Here is a 20943-nt window from a genome sequence, read left to right on the forward strand (position 1 = left end):
GCGGATACAAGCCATCAGGGAAGGCTACCCGCAGACAGCAGGGCTACACGCACAAGACACTAGCTACTTCAGTAGTCACATGAAGGAATGAGCAAGGCGGGAACAATCCCGCCTAAATGAGCCAGTCCGTATGATTCTGAAAGATCTTTTGTACCATACCTACCAAGGTATGGATAGGACAAACGATCTGACCAGAACAGCCCATGACCCAATCACAGGGTGACAGCTCACCGACAACAGTACGAGGAGGAGCACCCTCTAGTACTGTTTCACTATTAGCCGTTGCCTACTCGCCAACCCTTACTGTGGGACGTGCGCAGCCTACAGTTAGTGGAATAGTGTTACTGTTGGCCGTAACCTATTCACCAACCAGCATGGCCTGCGTATAGTCCACAGTTGGTGGGACGTGCATAATCTACAGTTGGTGGAATAGTGCAGCCGACTTTGTTACAGTTGGCCGTAACCTATCCACCAACCAGTATGGCCTGTGCATAATCCACTGTTGGTAGAACAGGAATACTATTCAGCCGGCTGTACCTTCTAGGAAACCTACCTTCGGCTATAAATACTCCAACATCTTGGAATGGTAAGATCACCTGCTATCCTGTTATCTAGCAATCTCTTAATATACACTTATATTCAGAGCAATCTAGTCTGATTCTCACGCGGAGGGTGGTCACAAGGAGGAACCCCCCACTTCTCAGTGACGAGCTTACGGTGTTTGTTTTGCAGGTCCCCTGAAGAACAACCGTCTCTGTTGGACCTCATTCTCGTGGGAAACATTACTTAACCCCCAGATTATCTATAATCTGCACCGGGTCACTTAGTGTTTCTTCAGGTGCCCTCTTGACTTAGTGACATTATATGTCCAACTCCCACTTCCCTTTAGTCGCCCTTAGTCGTTATCTCGTTAACTATTGAGTTTCTCACGGGTGGAATACCGGTGGCCTCTTGGCTTAGTGATATTATGTATCCATCTCAATCAAATGGCGTAGATTCAAGTCTTACAACATAAATATTAAGTGGATTTTAAGGCTTTGTGTATGTCAACGAAATCAACTATATATGAGGAATAACAACTTTTTAAATAACTTGCTATTTCGTTAGTAGATTAGCACACACGATATTGTGTTTAACTCTATCAACAAGAGGGGTAATATGAACGAGCCATCATGCCTGACTATTGCCACACAAACCACCCTTCTCTCTCAACCCCCCCTCCTTTTTCTCTCCACACACCCGCCTTCTCTCGATTCTCCCTATTAGAGTTCAGTTTCTCTCACGCAAACCGTAACCCACCCGCATCTCTCCGTCACATCAGCAATCTCTCATCTATTATCCCGCTCTTTCACGTCTATTGTCTAGTCATCAAAATAGTCTATTGAACATACATTATTTTATTTAGGAAAATTGGATTTTAATAATCTCAACTTAATGCAGTTGGCCGATAATAATCCCAATTTTGAAAATAGTTGTCACTGATCCCAACTTTCACACTATTTGTTTTCATTGGACCTCCGTTAAAAACACTTAACGACGTTAAGTTTTTTCCATATTTCAAAATGATATTTTAGGGCTTTTGATCGGAATGAGGATACAAGTCGATTGATGTAAAACTTACCATCAAGCGGTGGTCCAAACGACTAAAGGATGCTTCAATTCCGATGTTTAAACTTTTAATTAATAAAAATCAAACAGTTTAAAGCGTCATTTCGAGTTAAGTCTTAAATCAGTTGATTCATATTCTCATTCTGATCAAAAGCCCTAAAATATCAATCTGAAATCTGAAAAAAACTTAACGCCGTTAAAATTTTTTTAACGGAGGTCCAATGAAATTATGAAAATAAATAGTGTGAAAGTTGGGACCAGTAACAATTATTTTTAAAGTTGAGATTATTATCGACCAACTATACTAAGTTGAGATTATTAAAATCCAATTTTCTTTTTATTTATTCATATAGAATTTTCTTGGGACCTTGTTTAAAAGTTTTATTCAACGTGGAAGAGCCATGTTAGACTTGGTGGGTGATGCCCCATTTTTATTACCCCCAATTTTGATCCAACTCAACACAACCAACCCTGTCTCTCTCTCTCTCACTCATCTTTAAACACTAGCAAAGGTATATGCTTGTCCCACCCCACTCCAATAATAATTCAACTCATACTTGTTTCATAAAATAAAAATGTGCCTCTAAAATCCATCCATTCATTTTATCTCATTAACTTCAAATCTTCATGTGGGTGCTTCAACTTGTTCCATTTGCTCTCTTTCTTGATATTTGAACAGGTTAAAGATGAGGGCAGAAGGGTAAAGGTTGTACTCCAACCTTCAAAAGCAGTATATCTTGACTTTTGAAGTGGAAAACAGTTTGACTTTTGTTGACTAGATTTACAATGCCAGTTCCTCTAGCTCCATATCCTACTCATCCAGTACCATTTACACCCTGCAACTGGTAATTTAGAATGTAACTTATCAATTTATTGTTATTTGAAGAGGTAGGTCCCAGCAGAGCCCAGTTGGACCCGCAAGACTCACCTTGAAGAGGGACGTCTGCGCAAGGACCAACTGGTTCCGCAGGACCAACCATGCTCAGAGATGAAGACCTTACGCGCAGTACGCCAGCTGTTCCCGCAGGAAAAGCCTCCCAATGGTGAAGTACCCCGCCTGTTCCCGCAGCTGCGGATACAAGCCGTCAGGGAAGGCTACCCGCACTAACAGCAAGGCTACACGCATAAGGCACTAACTCAATAATTCAGTAATGTCACCTGAAGGAATGAGCAAGGCGGGAATACTCCCGCCCAAATGAGTCAGTCCGTACGCTTCTGGAAGGTCTTTTGTACTATACCTGCCAAGGTATGGACAAAATAGACAAGATCTGACCAGAGCGGCCCATGAACCAATCACAGGGTGACAGCTCACCGACAACAGTACGAGGAGCACGCTCTAGTACAAAATGTCACTATCAGCCGCTGCCTACTCACCAACCCCTGTCGTGGCACGTACATAGCCTGCAGTTGGTGGAAAAGGAATAGTACACAGCCGGCCATGTCACTATCAGCCGCTGCCTACCCACCAACTACCAGCATGGCACGTGCGTAGCCCACAGTTGGTGGAAAAGGAATATTATACAGCTGGCTGTACCTGCTTGGAAACCTACCTTCGGCTATAAATACTCCAACACCTTGGAACGGTATCATTATCTTGCATCTTATCTTCTCTAGCAATCTCTCTTTATATACACTTATATTCAAGAGCAATCTAGTCTGATTCTCACGCTGGAGGGTGGTCACAAGGAGGTACCCCCCCTTCTCAGTGACAAGCTCACGGTGTCTGTTTTGCAGGTCATCAGAAGAACCATCTTTGCCGGACCTAACCCCTCGTGGGAAACATCTACTTGACCCTAAGATTATCCATAATCTACTCGGGGTCACCTAGTGTTTCTTCATTGGCGCCATCCGTGCATAAAAGCTAGAACTAATTCTCAGTTTTTTCAAAAACCTCTGAAAAGATGGTTAACGTTACTCCGGTCCCAAGGCCAGTGAGTGACCAAGAAACCCCGGTAACCACAACCCCAGCTACTGGGGGGAACACCGGCGGTTACACAAATTTTACGAACACTACCCCGGTTACCCAAGCCGGGGCTAGTGCAGTAAACAATCTTTCACTGGGACTCACCGATGCCCAGTTGGAGAAACAGACGAGGCTCCCCCGCCAAACACTCGATCAAGTTAAGGCGTGGGCCGAAGCAAGTCAGAAGGAATTCCAAGCTGAGTTGGATGAACGCTTGCGTTCACTCCAACAGGCTGACGAATTCGGAAGCACTCGACAACAGCTCAACATGAGCAGTGAGTGCGAGTACTCGGACGATGATCGGGAGGAATCCGATGTAACACCCCGACCAAAGGCGGATTATACATCGGGGCGCCACATATTGTTTCATTACTCGTGACACTATTGGGTGTCAATATTTAATAAATATATTCATTCACGCATGCGCAACGTATACATAAGATATAAATAAACCAACATAAATCAATATATTATAAATCAAAATATTCGAACAGCAATAACTTGTCTTGATACATTTTAATCTAGGTCCAAAAGTAAAAACGTCCTATGTGTCCACAAGCTCCAAAACAGCTACTGCAAACCTGAACATGTGTTAAAATAAACGTCAAACACTTGCGTGTTGGTGAGAAATCAAGTTTAATACAATACATAGATAACAATAAATCTGCGCGCAACACGTGTATGTCTGGTGTTTAACAAGGGTGCAATCAGATTGTGATCAAGCCTAGATAGATCATAGCTCATAGTTCATAGTTCAATCCGTGCTCCCAATTGAGCACAAAAACGAGAAAACATCTGTGCAAGTGTAAAACAAGAAAACCGTAAACGATAGGTCTCCCGTGTTCATCTAATGGATCCATGAAAACTTCGGAATAGGCCGAACAAAGCGGTTAATGATACACACATACAAATAAACAGCCAAGTAAACGTCCTCAACACATGGGATACTGCGCGACTAAAGTTCATAAACAAGTTTAAGACTCTAAGTTTGTATGAACACATGAACATCCCAAAACATTAAAAATAAAAAGGGATTAGGTACGAGATTACTCACTTGATAAACGATGCGGTGTAAGATAAAGCAAGAACCAACTTTAAACAAGCACAGGTTAACCTATAATTAAGATTATTGTTTTAATGATTTGTTTTAAGTCTTGATTATAAGTTTGCATAAGTAAATTATTATATATATATATATTACCGGAAAAGCAGGGCAGAACAGGAAGGAAGACGGAGGCAGAGAGGGAGGCGGCAGAGAGAGCAAGGAGAACAGGAGAGATTAAGTGTTTGTGTGTGTAGTGTTAAGAAAATAATGTTATTATTTATAGAGAAACCCTAGGAGACATAAATCCAGAAAAAGGGGAAAAGATTCCAAGACAAACAGAACAAGACAAAACAAAAGATAACAAAAGATATCAAAAGATATGGCAGCTGCAGGGGGCAAGATAAAGCTGACAGGGAACAGTAAAAAAGGCATGGGCGGTTCAGATAAAGGTACTGGTCAAGCATGGCAAAAGCAGATCTCAAAAGATAATGTCAGTCACTTTTTCTGTCAACCAATGGGGTTGGTGCGCATGCTGCGCCGAAAGTAACTTTTCAGACAAAGCAGATTAGGTCAACAGCTCAAAAGATAAGACAACACAAAAGCAAACGGCTAGATTCCACAGAAGAAAACTCAAAGGGTTCAGCGCGAGAAGGCTAAGGCGCGAAGGCAGACACAGAAGGTCAAGAGAGCGCGAGCGCGAAGGCAGACAGAAACAACCTTAACGCGTCGCGGAAAGAACTACATTTCTAAGCGCGTCGCGGGAAGAGTCACATTTCTTAGCGCGCCGCGGGAGGAACTAGAATTCCTAGCGCGCCGCGGGAAGAACTATAATTCTTCGCGCGTCGAGGGATGAACTACGATTCTTAGCGTGCTGCGAGAAGAACTACAAATCCTTAGCGCGTCGCGGGAAGAACTACCGTTCTTAGCGCACTGCGAGAAGAATTACAATTCTTAGCGCGCTGCGAGAAGAGTTCGTCTCGCGTATTGCTGAAACAGATGGTCTTCACGCAGGATTCCTTGTAAGGAGTCTGCGCAGACAACCTTAGGCGGGAAGGAACAAAAGAGTTAGAAGAGAGGGAAACAAGGCTTAAGGGCGGGACGGCGACAAGAGGGAAAAGAAGGCGGAAAGAGAGAAGGAGAGGGACGGGACGGCGGAAAGAAAAAGAGAGAGAAAGAGGCGGGAAGGAAATATATTTTATTATTATTAAAAATAAAGTATAGGTATTAATCATAAAAGAAAGAGATCGGGTCAGAGAAACGGGTACCTGGGTCGGGTCGGATCGGGGCAGATGTCACAGTCTCCCCTACTTTAAGAAATTTCGTCCCGAAATTTATCTCGAAGTAGGTTGCGCAGAGAACAGGTGCGGGTACTTGATCTTAATTTGATCTTCCCTTTCCCATGTAAACTCGGCTCCGCGCTTGGACTCCCAGCGAACTTTAACAATAGGGATACGACTGCGCTTGGTTTGCTTAACCTCGCGATCCATAATCTCAACAGGCTTCTCAACGAAATGCATAGTTTCATCAACTTGAACTTCATCAAGTGGAATGTGAAGGTTCTCGTCAGCTAAACACTTCTTGAGATTGGATACATGGAACGTTGGATGCACATTACTGAGAGCGGGTGGCAGGTCAAGTCTGTAGGCAACTTTTCCTACACGTGCGAGAATCTTAAATGGTCCAACATATCGAGGAGCAAGCTTACATTTCTTCCCAAAGCGGACGACACCTTTCCAAGGCGACACTTTGAGGAGAACAAGATCATCAACTTGAAATTCGAGAGGCTTTCGCCTGCGATCTGCGTAACTCTTCTGTCGGCTTCGGGCAGTCAGCAGATGATCACGGATCTTGGCGATTTTATCGGTTGTCTCTTGAACAAGTTCGGGTCCTGTGATTTGAGTTTCACCCACTTCGCTCCAACAGATCGGGGAGCGGCACTTACGACCGTAAAGTGCTTCAAATGGGGCCATACCAATACTGGAATGATAGCTGTTATTATAAGAGAACTCGATCAAAGGCAGGTGTGAATCCCAATTACCTCCAAAATCAAAAACACAAGATCGGAGCATATCCTCAAGAGTTTGAATAGTTCGCTCAGACTGACCGTCAGTCTGAGGATGATATGCCGTACTCATGTCCAAGCGAGTTCCTAGCGCAGATTGGAGAGATTTCCAAAAGCGAGATATAAAACGGCCATCGCGATCGGATATGATGCTCAAAGGAGTACCATGGCGGCAGACGATTTCCTTGACATAAAGCTGCGCGAGTTGCTCCACACGGTAGTTTTCACGAATGGGCAGGAAGTGAGCAGACTTAGTCAAACGATCCACTATTACCCAAATGCTATCATGTTTGCTTGCTGTCAAAGGTAACTTGGTAATAAAGTCCATCGCTACACATTCCCATTTCCACGTAGGAATTTCAGGTTGTTCGAGCAAACCAGATGGGCGTTGGTGTTCAGCTTTCACTTTAGAACAAGTCAGACATTTAGCTACGAACACAGCAATATCCTTTTTCATACCGGGCCACCAATAAGTAATGCGCAAATCCTTGTACATCTTATCAGCGCCAGGATGAATAGAATACCGAGATTTGTGCGCTTCACACAGGATATCAGCGCGAAGATTCTCATCAAAGGGAATCCAGATGCGATTAAGATAGCAGAGAATTCCACTCAGATTAGGGACAAAGAGTGCTTCCGCGCCACACGCTAACTCGGCGCGAAGGTTACCATTACTGATGGATGCGCGCTGCGCGTCACGAATACGCGATTCAAGGTTGCTTTGAATCGGCGCGAAGTGAAGCTGGGTGCGCGGCAAGATACAGTTAAGCTGGCAGGGTTTTCGGCTGAGCGCATCGGCTACCACATTAGCCTTACCAGGATGATACCGGATCTCACAATCGTAATCGCTGATGAGTTCGTTCCATCGGCGTTGTCTCATGTTAAGTTCCTTCTGATCAAAGATATGCTGAAGGCTTTTATGGTCAGTGTAGAGGATACACTTAGTACCATAAAGGTAGTGTCTCCAGATCTTCAAGGCAAAAACAACTGCACCAAGTTCGAGGTCGTGAGTCGTATAATTCTTTTCATGAACCTTAAGTTGCCTTGATGCGTAAGCGATAACCTTGCCTCGTTGCATAAGAACACAACCGAGACCTTGGTTGGAGGCATCGCAGTACACGACAAAATCATCATTACCCTCAGGTAGCGCAAGAACAGGAGCTTCACACAACAATTGCTTGAGCGATAGGAAGGCTTCTTCTTGCTTCGAGCCCCAAATATACGGTTTACCTTTGTGCGTTAGAGCTGTTAAAGGCAAAGCGATCTTCGAGAAGTTCGAAATGAAGCGCCGGTAATAACCAGCTAAGCCCAGAAAGGAACGGATCTCGGAAGGAGAGGATGGCGTAATCCAGTTCTTGATTGCTTCAATTTTGGATGGGTCGACATGAATACCCATCTTGTTTACAACATGACCAAGAAACTGTACTTCATCAGACCAGAATTCACACTTGGAAAGCTTGGCAAAGAGCTGCTCGGTTCTAAGCTTTTGCAATACCAAACGGAGATGTTGCTCATGCTCGGCCTTGGTCTTAGAATACACCAGAACATCATCGATAAACACAATCACGAATTTATCCAAGAAAGGCCTACACACCCGATTCATTAGATCCATGAAAACGGCAGGTGCGTTGGTTAAACCGAAGGACATGACCAAGAATTCAAAATGGCCATAACGAGTTCGAAAAGCAGTCTTCGGAACATCCTCATCGCGGATGCGCAACTGGTGATAGCCAGAGCGGAGATCGATCTTGGAAAAACAAGAGGCACCTTGGAGTTGATCGAAGAGGTCGTCAATACGCGGTAAGGGATACCGGTTCTTAATGGTGAGTTTGTTCAACTCGCGGTAATCGATACACATGCGAAACGAACCATCTTTCTTTTTAACGAACAACACCGGAGCACCCCAGGGCGAAGAGCTAGGGCGAATGAATCCTTTAGCAGTCAACTCTTGAAGTTGGCTGGCCAATTCTTGCATCTCAGCGGGTGCAAGACGGTAAGGAGATTTAGCTACGGGGGAAGCACCAGGGACAAGATCAATACGGAACTCAACTTCACGAGCGGGAGGGATACCAGGAAGATCATCAGGAAAAACTTCAGGGAAATCACGCACAACAGGGATATCACGAAGCTTCTTCTCTTCAGCAGGTTTGACCACATGGGCTAAGAATGCAATACACTTCTTCCGCATAAGCTTTTGGGCTTCGGCGCAAGACATAAGCTTAAGACCACTGGAGGGTTTTTCGCCGTAGATGCGAAGATCACCGTTTTCTCGAGGAATGCGAATCAACTTCTTGGCGCAAATAACTTCGGCGCGATTATTCGAGAGCCAGTCCATACCAATAATAACATCAAAGCTCCCAAGAGGCATGGGGATGAGGTCGATCAGAAAATCGTTTTCGTTAAGGTTAAGCGTGCAATCTTTAATCACCGAGTTAATTAAAACAGTTTCGCCATTAGCCAATTCAACTGAAAAATCTTCTTTTAAGTTATCGAACGGTCGCGCAAGCTTCTGCTCAAAGGCGCGAGAGATAAAACTTCGATCGGCGCCAGTATCAAAAAGTACAGAAGCATAAAATCCGTTAAGTAAAAATGTACCATTAACTACGTCATTATTCGCTTGCGCTTGGTGCGCGGTTATGTTAAAAGCTCGTCCGCGTGTCACTTGGTTCGAAATCTGGTTCACCGGATTCGCTTGCGTAATCTGAACTTGTAGTCTCGGGCACGCGTTCCGGAAATGACTGGGATCACCGCAGTTATAGCACGACCTGGGTCGTGGGTTTTGGTAGGTTGGTTGTGGGTTCTGCGGGTAGACTGGTGGTGTTGGCGCAATTGGGTTGGCGAGAGGGACTCTACAGTATTCGGCAGAGTGACCAACGCGGCCACATCGGTTACATTGTCGACACGGGGTTTGGGTTGGGTGGTGAAGTCTACAGGTTGGGCAAAAGGGTTGATTTCCTGTGTAAGGTTTCTTAGGTGGCGGGGCAGGGAGTGCGGGATTGGTTAAGGCATAGTTGTGGACTACAGGAGGTGTTGGGTAGGCTGACAGAGGGTTAGGCGCGTAAACTGGAGGTTGATAAATGGGTTGCTGGGTAATGGGCGGGTTGGTAAGCGCATAGGCCTTGCGCCTGCGCTTGAGGTTGTTACGGTTTGAGGGTTCAGGTTTGGTTTCTGTTGGTTCAGGGACAGTCTTGGTGGGTTTGGTCTTCTCAGATCCCCGCAGGAACAGGGTTCCTGCTCTGACATGGTTGTCGCTGAGCACAGCGGCCAACTCGATGGCGTCAGAGAGGGTAACTGGGTTTCTAGCCCATACAGAATCTTGAATTTCCATGGGGAGACCCCCAAGGAATTTCTCTATGGCTCGGCGGGAAGGGGTAACAAGGTGAGGGACAAGCAGGCTTAGTTCATGGAAGCGCGTCGCGTACTCGCGCGCTTCACCGCTGTACTGCTTAAGATTCCAAAATTCCTCCTCCAGGCGCTTAACTTCGTTGGGAGGGCAGAATTCTCGCGTAAGAATTTCCTTGAATTCCTCCCATGTCATGCTAGAAGCAGCCTCTGCGCCACGCGCATGAGCTACTCCATTCCACCATGTAAGCGCTCTGGATTCCAGGACACTGGAAGCATACAGGGTTCGTCTGTCTGAGGGGCATTGGGTGTGGAGGAAAGTGTTTTCTATCTTCTCAAGCCACTGGAGCATCACGGTGGCTCCTTCAAGACCTGTGAATTTTGGAGGGTTACCCGCGTTAAAGGACTTAATGTTATAACTGGAGGTATTATTTTGGCTCAAAGCTTGGGCTATTGCGGCGGCCATTTCCTGGGAACGTTGCTGTCTACGCCTGCGCGAGGCTTCTCTTCTCTGAAATCGGCGAGATAGCGGAGGCATTCTATAAAAATTTTAATTTTAGTTAATATCTTGGTTTTAGCACAAAGTATAACCTCGAAAAGCTTGGTTTCACGGAGTTAGATACTATCAAAAGTTAAAAGTAAAATAAATGACCCTAAATGCAGACTTAATAAGGGTAACAAATTCGAATCAAGAATCGACAATTCATGTATCACCATGACTTTCCGAATTCCCAATTTAAAATATACGAGCAAACGAGTATTGGAGATTGACGATTCATGTATCACCATGACTTTTCAATCTTCAATATAAAACATACAAGAAAATGAGTATTGGAGGTTGACAATTCATGTATCACCATGACTTTTCAAGTCTCCAACCTCAGAACATAATCATAAATGGAAATTGAAAATCAACTATTCATGTATCACCATGACTTTTCGGATTTTCAAACCCAACAAACGAATATGTAAGAAAAATCAATCGAAATTCAACAAAAATCGAAATATCGTGAAATAAAATCATATACTGCGCAAGCGCGAGCATATTCATAAATAACGAGTAATTAACAATAAGCGCGCAAACATGAGATTTCTCTCATGCGCGAGAAGGGACTCTTAGGTATTCTAGGCCGTTACGTCTAACCACCTATCCTAAAGTCAACGAGCTCTGATACCAATCTGTAACACCCCGACCAAAGGCGGATTATACATCGGGGCGCCACATATTGTTTCATTACTCGTGACACTATTGGGTGTCAATATTTAATAAATATATTCATTCACGCATGCGCAACGTATACATAAGATATAAATAAACCAACATAAATCAATATATTATAAATCAAAATATTCGAACAGCAATAACTTGTCTTGATACATTTTAATCTAGGTCCAAAAGTAAAAACGTCCTATGTGTCCACAAGCTCCAAAACAGCTACTGCAAACCTGAACATGTGTTAAAATAAACGTCAAACACTTGCGTGTTGGTGAGAAATCAAGTTTAATACAATACATAGATAACAATAAATCTGCGCGCAACACGTGTATGTCTGGTGTTTAACAAGGGTGCAATCAGATTGTGATCAAGCCTAGATAGATCATAGCTCATAGTTCATAGTTCAATCCGTGCTCCCAATTGAGCACAAAAACGAGAAAACATCTGTGCAAGTGTAAAACAAGAAAACCGTAAACGATAGGTCTCCCGTGTTCATCTAATGGATCCATGAAAACTTCGGAATAGGCCGAACAAAGCGGTTAATGATACACACATACAAATAAACAGCCAAGTAAACGTCCTCAACACATGGGATACTGCGCGACTAAAGTTCATAAACAAGTTTAAGACTCTAAGTTTGTATGAACACATGAACATCCCAAAACATTAAAAATAAAAAGGGATTAGGTACGAGATTACTCACTTGATAAACGATGCGGTGTAAGATAAAGCAAGAACCAACTTTAAACAAGCACAGGTTAACCTATAATTAAGATTATTGTTTTAATGATTTGTTTTAAGTCTTGATTATAAGTTTGCATAAGTAAATTATTATATATATATATATTACCGGAAAAGCAGGGCAGAACAGGAAGGAAGACGGAGGCAGAGAGGGAGGCGGCAGAGAGAGCAAGGAGAACAGGAGAGATTAAGTGTTTGTGTGTGTAGTGTTAAGAAAATAATGTTATTATTTATAGAGAAACCCTAGGAGACATAAATCCAGAAAAAGGGGAAAAGATTCCAAGACAAACAGAACAAGACAAAACAAAAGATAACAAAAGATATCAAAAGATATGGCAGCTGCAGGGGGCAAGATAAAGCTGACAGGGAACAGTAAAAAAGGCATGGGCGGTTCAGATAAAGGTACTGGTCAAGCATGGCAAAAGCAGATCTCAAAAGATAATGTCAGTCACTTTTTCTGTCAACCAATGGGGTTGGTGCGCATGCTGCGCCGAAAGTAACTTTTCAGACAAAGCAGATTAGGTCAACAGCTCAAAAGATAAGACAACACAAAAGCAAACGGCTAGATTCCACAGAAGAAAACTCAAAGGGTTCAGCGCGAGAAGGCTAAGGCGCGAAGGCAGACACAGAAGGTCAAGAGAGCGCGAGCGCGAAGGCAGACAGAAACAACCTTAACGCGTCGTGGAAAGAACTACATTTCTAAGCGCGTCGCGGGAAGAGTCACATTTCTTAGCGCGCCGCGGGAGGAACTAGAATTCCTAGCGCGCCGCGGGAAGAACTATAATTCTTCGCGCGTCGAGGGATGAACTACGATTCTTAGCGTGCTGCGAGAAGAACTACAAATCCTTAGCGCGTCGCGGGAAGAACTACCGTTCTTAGCGCGCTGCGAGAAGAATTACAATTCTTAGCGCGCTGCGAGAAGAGTTCGTCTCGCGTATTGCTGAAACAGATGGTCTTCATGCAGGATTCCTTGTAAGGAGTCTGCGCAGACAACCTTAGGCGGGAAGGAACAAAAGAGTTAGAAGAGAGGGAAACAAGGCTTAAGGGCGGGACGGCGACAAGAGGGAAAAGAAGGCGGAAAGAGAGAAGGAGAGGGACGGGACGGCGGAAAGAAAAAGAGAGAGAAAGAGGCGGGAAGGAAATATATTTTATTATTATTAAAAATAAAGTATAGGTATTAATCATAAAAGAAAGAGATCGGGTCAGAGAAACGGGTACCTGGGTCGGGTCGGATCGGGGCAGATGTCACATCCGACACCGACGCAAACCCTCGCCATAGGGCGAAAGGGAAGCGTAAGGAAACGGACTTCCAACCAAGAAGGAATTTCGGAGGAACCTTCAAACCAAGGACCGCGGGGGGAAACCCACGTGACTTCTCCAAAACCTTTAGACCAACTGTTGCAAATGCGGGAACGTCCAAGTTTGCAAGGGACATTGCGGAAGCAATCGCCCCGAAAAGTGCCAAACAAATGTCCAACATAGGCACTTATGATGGTATGTCCGACCCAGACGATCACTTGAACAGATTCATAGCGGGGGCAACCGTCAGCAACTGGACGGAACCCACGTGGTGTTATATGTTCCAGATGACGCTGGTTGGAGCGGCCAGGGCATGGTTTGATCGTTTACCGGTCCACCACATCTATGATTGGGCGGACTTTCAACACAAGTTCAGCCAACACTTCAGTCAACAGAGGAAACATACTGAAGAGCAGTGGACGATCCTCAATGTCGTTAGAGAGGAGGATGAATCTTTACTAGACTTCATCACGAGCTTCAACTCCAAAAAGCTGAGTCTGGGCACCATAAGCGAAGATCTTGTTCGCGCCGCTTTCATCCAGGGCGCCGAATACCCAGAGCTTATCCGCACGTTGACGGGTAAGGACGGCATGCCATCCACATGGGATGCCATCATGACGGCGGCCAAGCGCTTTGCCGAAACGGAGAAGCAACTGGGTAAGGATCTTCCCCAGAATACACACCTCTACACGCAGAGGACTAGAGAAAACAACGTTCGGACCGCTCGGCAAAACAAAAAGAGGAAGCTAGGTATTTGGCAGTCAAGGGTAAACTTTGACACCTCATCCAACTCTCGCCCTCTAGTAGGCGGAAGGGATAACACGCACCCATCAAGCCGAAAACACCGGTGGACGCCACTCACCAAAAGCGTCACGGAGATATTTGCCACCGAAAAAATCCCATGGCCAAAGGCTCCAATGATCCGGCAGCGACCTAATGCGGATCAGAGCAAATCCTGTGACTTCAACGGGACAAAGGGTCACAGCACTGAGGAGTGTACATCCTTGAAGGATATTGTTGAAACATTCGTCAAGGATGGAAGACTTACACACCTTGTGGCATCAATTAAGAATGGAGGGATGAATGATAAACGATACAAAGGCAACGGACGAAAGCCCGTTGACATCAGCATCCACATGGTTCACAGTAACATCAGAGGAAGAAAAAGACGAATGACAGAACCATGCGCGTGGAAGGAAGCTGAGGTGCGCTTCCCGGGAGTGCCAGGAGGACCCAGCAAAGAAGGCCCTATCGTCATCAAAAGCCAGCTGGGGCACTACATCACTTCCCGCACTCTTGCTGACAACGGCGCCTCGTCAACGGTGATGTATAGGCAATTCTTCGACAAGCTAGACGACGAAGACAAGGAACGCCTGGAAACGGTCTGCGCCTCGATGGAAGGGTTCGACGGCAGCACAAACACCCCCTGGGTATCCTATCTTTCCCCGTCATTCTCACAGACGGGGAACACTCCCGGACAGAAGATGTGGACTTTGTCGTGATGAGGAAGCCACACCACACGTACGACATTCTCTTCGGGAGAGACGGGATGGCAAGATTCAATGCCGTGGTATCTTCAGTCCACGGCATGATGGGATGGCCAATAGCTGAGGGTGTAGCGATGATCACCGGCATTCCCCAGGTATGCATCGCATCTGTCTCATCTAAACCCAAACCAAAGATGGCTAAACCAACCATCACCGAACGGGAAGAATGGGCCTTCAATGGCAAATACCCTGACCAGGCCGTTACCATTGGCCCAACAGTCATTGATCCTACGCGCACCTTACTCAAACGCTTACTACTGAAAAACGCTGACATTTTCGCATGGACACCAGCTGACATGACTGGGGTACCTCGAAGTAAGGCAGAGCATAAGCTCAAGTGTGACCTGGCTTTTACGCCAGTCATACAAAAGCGCAGAGTAATGGGGGCGGAACAAGCTAACGCGTGTAGAACCCAAGTCAAGGAACTCCTTGACGCGGGCATCGTACGCGTTAGCAGATATCAAACATGGGTTGCAAATCCCGTTATGGTACCGAAGAATAACAAACAACGGCGCATGTGCATAGACTTCAAAGACTTAAACAAAGCATGCCCCAAAGATTGTTATCCGTTACCCGAAATTGATCTTAAGGTAGATTCGTTAGCACCGTTTCGCCTTAAATGCTTCCTGGATGCGTATAAGGGGTACCATCAAATCCACATGGCCGTTGAGGATCAGGACAAAACCGCTTTTCGGACGCCCGATGGCACATTTTGTTATCAAATGATGCTATTCGGAATTAAGAATGCCGGGTCCACGTACCAACGCCTGATGGACAAAGAGTTTCATGCCCAAAGTGGGAGAAACTTGGAAGTCTACATGGATGACTTGGTCATCAAAAGCCCTGACGCGGAAGCGATGTTGAAAGACATCGAAGAAACTTTCAACACGCTCAGGAAGATAAACATGAAGCTCAATCCGAGCAAGTGTTCCTTTGGGATGGAAGAAGGGAAGTTCTTAGGAGTCATCGTTACTAAAGATGGCTTCAGAGCGAACCCTGAAAAGGTCGAAGCCATTATCAAAATGGAATCACCGACTACCATCAAGCAAGTTCAGACACTGAATGGACGACTAGTCGCACTTAACCGCTTTTTGGCAAACCATGCGGATAAGTCGTTTCCATTCGTGTCAACATTGAGAAACTGCTTAAAGAAAACGCACTTCCGCTGGACACCAGAAGCGGAAGCAGCTTTGCAGGAGATTCGGTCATGCTTGATCGAACTCCCAACGCTCACAGCACCAGAATCGGGGGAGGAATTAATCCTATACCTTTCCGCCACAGATAGAGCAACCGGAGTAGTCCTGCTGGTAGAACGAAAAGGCATCCAGATGCCAATCTACTATGTTAGCCGTGTCCTAACAGACGTAGAAACCCGGTACTCTACCCTGGAAAAATTAGTCTTAGCACTTGTACAGGCTTCGCGCAGGCTAAGACGATATTTCTAAGGTCACCCAATCACCGTTCTCACCAACTTCAAACTTGCAAACGTTCTAGGCAAACCTGAATTGTCGGGACGCCTAGCCAAATGGACAATAGAATTGGGAGAATACGCGATAAAGTACAAGCCAAGACCAGCCATAAAAGGCCAGGTCTTGGCCGACTTTATTGCAGAAGTCCCCGCTTCGCGGGAGAAAGAGTGCCAGGAGGAGGCTCAACCCTTCCCAGCACAAGACATCCAGGAGGTCTGGCGACTCTACACTGATGGAGCAGCCAGCAACGAGGGTTCAGGCGCAGGGTTGAAACTAACCAACCCAGCAGGTCAAGAATATACTTACGCTATTCGACTGGATTTCCCAAGTACGAATAACGAAGCGGAGTATGAAGCATTCTTGGCCGGGCTGAGAATTGCGCGTAAAATGGGAGTGAAAAACTTGGAAGCCCACGTGGATTCCATGTTAGTAGCCAACCAAATAAACGGGACGTACACGGCCGTGAACGACACAATGGCCCTGTACCTCGCACAAGCAAAGACCCTTATGCGCGATTTTAACGATTGTAAAGTCATACGTCAAGCGTAGCGAAAACAAATCTGCGGATGCGTTAAGCAAGCTTGCATCGTTAGCCTTCACCCACTTGGGAAAGGATATCCGCATTGAACTCCTTGGAGCACCATCAGTCCCGCACAAGGAAATCTGTGTCATCCAAATCGGCACAGAAACATGGATGACACCAATAATAAATTACCTTGCGGCGGGTATACTACCAGAGTCAAAAACACAGGCAAGAAAAATACGTTGTAAAGCACTGAACTATCAACTCATCGATGACGTCCTTTATAGACGTAACTTTCTTGGCCCACTCCTAAGATGCGTGGACAACCAAGATGCTGACTACCTCCTAAGGGAAGTACACGAGGGCATCTGTGGAGTACACGCAGGTCCACGCGCTGTTGTAGCTAAGCTTAACAATGCGGGATACTTTTGGCCGGGGATGCATACGGATGCGCTGGCATACATCAGAAAATGTAGGTCTTGCCAGCTCTACGCACCCAACACGCATCGCCCGAAGAATGAACTTGTTCCAGTCACCTCTTCATGGCCATTCCAGAAGTAGGCCATCAATGTGACAGGCCCATTTCCCACAGCAGCAGGAAACGTTCAATTCCTAGTGGTAGCCATCGACTACTTCACCAAGTGGATAGAAGCAAAACCCTTAGCCCAAACAACCGCAAAACATATCAAAAAATTTATTTGGGAATTTATTATTTGTCGTTTTGGACTTCCACAGACTTTGGTGAGCGACAACGGCACCAACATTGCTGACAAGAAGCTACAAGAGTGGCTGGAAGAACTTCAAATCACCCACACCTTTACCTCAGTGGCGCACCCGCAGGGTAATGGTGAGGTGGAAAGAGCAAATAAAAGCATCGTCGACGGCATAAAGAAAAGTCTCTTGGAACACAGATCCGGCTGGGTGGACGAAGTCCCACACTTCCTTTGGGCAAACAGAATGCTGAAAATGGCCAGTATGGGAGAAACCCCGTTCAGCCTCACTTATGGCACTGAAGCCATGGTCCCGGTCGAAATTGGTTTACCCTCACCAAGGGTCTTGATTCAGCCAGAAGACAATGATGCGGAAAGACGGTTAGACCTTATGCTAACCGAAGAACGCAGAGACTTAGCCGCAGTGCGTGAAGAGAACTACAAGCGACAAATGCAAAAGTACTACAACACGCGGGTAAAACTCTTCAACTTCAATGTAGGAGACTACATACTGCGTAACAACGAGGCTTCAAACCAAGAGCGCCCAGGAAAGCTGGCCCCGGTCTGGGAAGGACCATACATTATCAAAGAAGTTTTGGGAAAGGGCGCATACCGGCTTGAAAGGCTCGATGGCACTTCCATCCCAAGAACATGGAATGGAGCTCAAGTACGCAAATGTTACATGTAGATCAATTCCAAACTTGTAAAGAAAAGGCCTAGAGCCACTTCTAATGGAAATGATTATCCTTTATCACATTGTGTTGATAGCCTTACCTTTATACTTATGAACTTTCCACACTGATGTGCCGGTATTCACCGCATAAATATGGGAAGAAGTAAGTCGTTGCATGTGGAAGGCGGCAAAACCCGCATAAACACATAAAACGGTAAAAATTTCTAAGGGAAAGATAAGGAAAACCTTCACGCAGGTCAGTTATAGGTGAAGTTTGGTCATCCTACTAAATGCAAGTGACGGTCCTACCCGCACAATCATGATAGAGGAAACTGAACATTAACCTATTAACAACCGCGCGTCGAAAGGTTAACTTATTCAAAATACTTAGAAAATTTCTAAGGAAAAGATGAGGAAAACCTCCACGCAGGTCAGATATAGGTAAAGTTTAGCCATCCCACTAAGTGAAAGTGACGGTCTTACCCGCACAATCACGAAAGAGGAAGCAGAACTTTAACCTATTATCTACCACGTGGAAAGGTTAACTTATCCAAAGTACTTAGGAAATTTCCAAGTTAAACTAGAATATGCATGAGCAAAACATATAAGGTTTACAAGGCAAAGCATTAACAAAAGATTTATATTCCATCAAAATTCAAATATTACAAGAATTGCTGGGCACATACCCGCGTACAAGAATATAAATCTATACAAAAATAAAAATCTACTCTAACGGTGGAAAGAGATCTAAAGGATCAAGCTTCAGGACTACTCCCACTCAGACCCGCACCATCAGTAGAGCGTGGCGGTTCAAGGAAAGCCTTGAGAAGAGTTAGCCCATCATCAGCACCACTGATCTCGTTCACCTTCTCCACCACCAGATGCGGAAGGCAGCATACTGATTCACTGCTTGGTCATAAGCAGCTTCAGTATCCACATCGTAAAGAGGGAAGTTGGAAGGCGGGATGCCTTGTTCAACAAACCCTAGACCAAGCAGGAAGCCAGACTTTTCCCCATCCTCATGAGAAGCGTTGAGGGCTGCGCTCATCGCATCGTCATATGATGTGTTCGTAAAGACCCGATGCACAACCTACAAAACAGAAGTATATCAAAAACTCTTTTAAGTGTAAGGAAAAGCGTAAAGAAATTGTGAAACTGCGCATACCTGCGACAACGCTTCTCGAAGAAGCCATTCCTTGGTAACCAGAGCCTCCTGGAGGGCAGCTTGAGCTTCATTACGGGCGTGTTCGGATTCGTTCTTTGTAAGGTTGGCAAGCAACACATCTTTGGCAGCAGCCTCTTCGACGCCCTTTAGCTTACGCTCAGTTTGGTCAAGCACCCCCCTCTGGTCCAAGATCTCTTGGAGCTTATTGGCATCTTCCATGGCCAAAGCATCATGAGCCTGCTGGAGCCTCTCTAATTTGGCTTTAAGTTCCTCATTCTCGATGCGTAGAGGCTCAGCAACAGCTTCAGCCTTGGTGGCCCTCTAGGTTGCGTTCCGTGCAGTTTCCTTGGCCAACCGAAGCTGTTCGTTAACAGCTTGGGCAGCCTTGGAACGGGCCTCAAGCCGGGCCTGAACTTCAACCTCGAGGGCCTTGAAGGCCTTCTCCTTTTCCGCAGCAACGACGGCAAGCTTCGCATTCTCCTCCCGGATAGCCCGCGCCTGAGCCACTTCAAGGCTACGCGCCGTCTTTAACTTGTCGTTTTCACGAAAAAGTAGCTCGACGCGCGGCTGCATCCGGGCGAGAAGGATTCGGAGCTCGTTGGACAGCCTACCTTCCTGGTAGCTGGCCATGGCCTCCCCCAGCGCACCGCTTGGGGCGGCGTGACGCGCCCATTCGACGCACTCCTCAGCAGTCCGGAGGGTCGTTCCCCGGCGGATATTCCACCGAGGAGCGTACACCTCGTTGGAATCTCGAACTGCAATAAAACAAAAAACAGTTAAGAGAAGAGAAATGATGAAAGGGATATAGGCCAAAATAACCCTACGCACCTATAGGGTCGACAACAGGCCGATAGCCACCAAACCCATCACCTGAACCTAAGGGATATCCATCCAAAAGGTCAAGGAGACGGGAAGGAGGCAAGGATTGGCTAGACGCCCCAACCCCAAACGTACCTGAAGGACTGCCCGTAGTCGCAGGCGCCGGAGAGGCATGGTGGAGGCTGCCGCGGTGGAAACCAACGGAGGTGAACTCACAACCGTGGCCGCGGCTGCGGAATAACCCGCAAGAGAAATCACCGCCGGCTCAGTGATGGATTCTGTGAAAATGGCACTGACAGCCGGTGGGGATAATGTTACAGCTGGAACAGTTGGCTCAACGGGATGAGCAACTGAACCAGTACTGCAAGCAGGCGTAGCCGCCTAGGTCATCGCCTCGGGTAGGTTGACCAAACCTACCTTCATGGGTCCATAGCTGCTCCCTCCCGCTCCACTCTGGAATGCCGTAGCATCCACGCCTGCACGAAGACAATATATATAAGTATAATAGCGGAAAGATATGAAGTTAAAGTTATGTACACTTACGGGTCCTTTTAAGCTTGAAGGTGCGAACAGGCGGGGACGAACCCGATGGAGCCGGCCTCTTCGTACCGGTCACCGTCGTCGTCCTGGGCTGCTCGGAGGTGACAGCCGTTTCAACCTCCGGAGCAGTGGTCTCAACACCACCTGGGTTCCCCGCCGCTTCTTCACTCTCGGTCTCCGACTCAGATCGGTTCCCCTGATCGGCAGTGGAGGCAACCTTC

This window comes from Bidens hawaiensis, unplaced genomic scaffold, assembly GCF_021521415.1.
Source record: "Bidens hawaiensis isolate Kalapana, Puna unplaced genomic scaffold, B.hawaiensis_p1.1 tig00001961_1, whole genome shotgun sequence".
Taxonomy (NCBI): Eukaryota; Viridiplantae; Streptophyta; class Magnoliopsida; order Asterales; family Asteraceae; genus Bidens; species Bidens hawaiensis.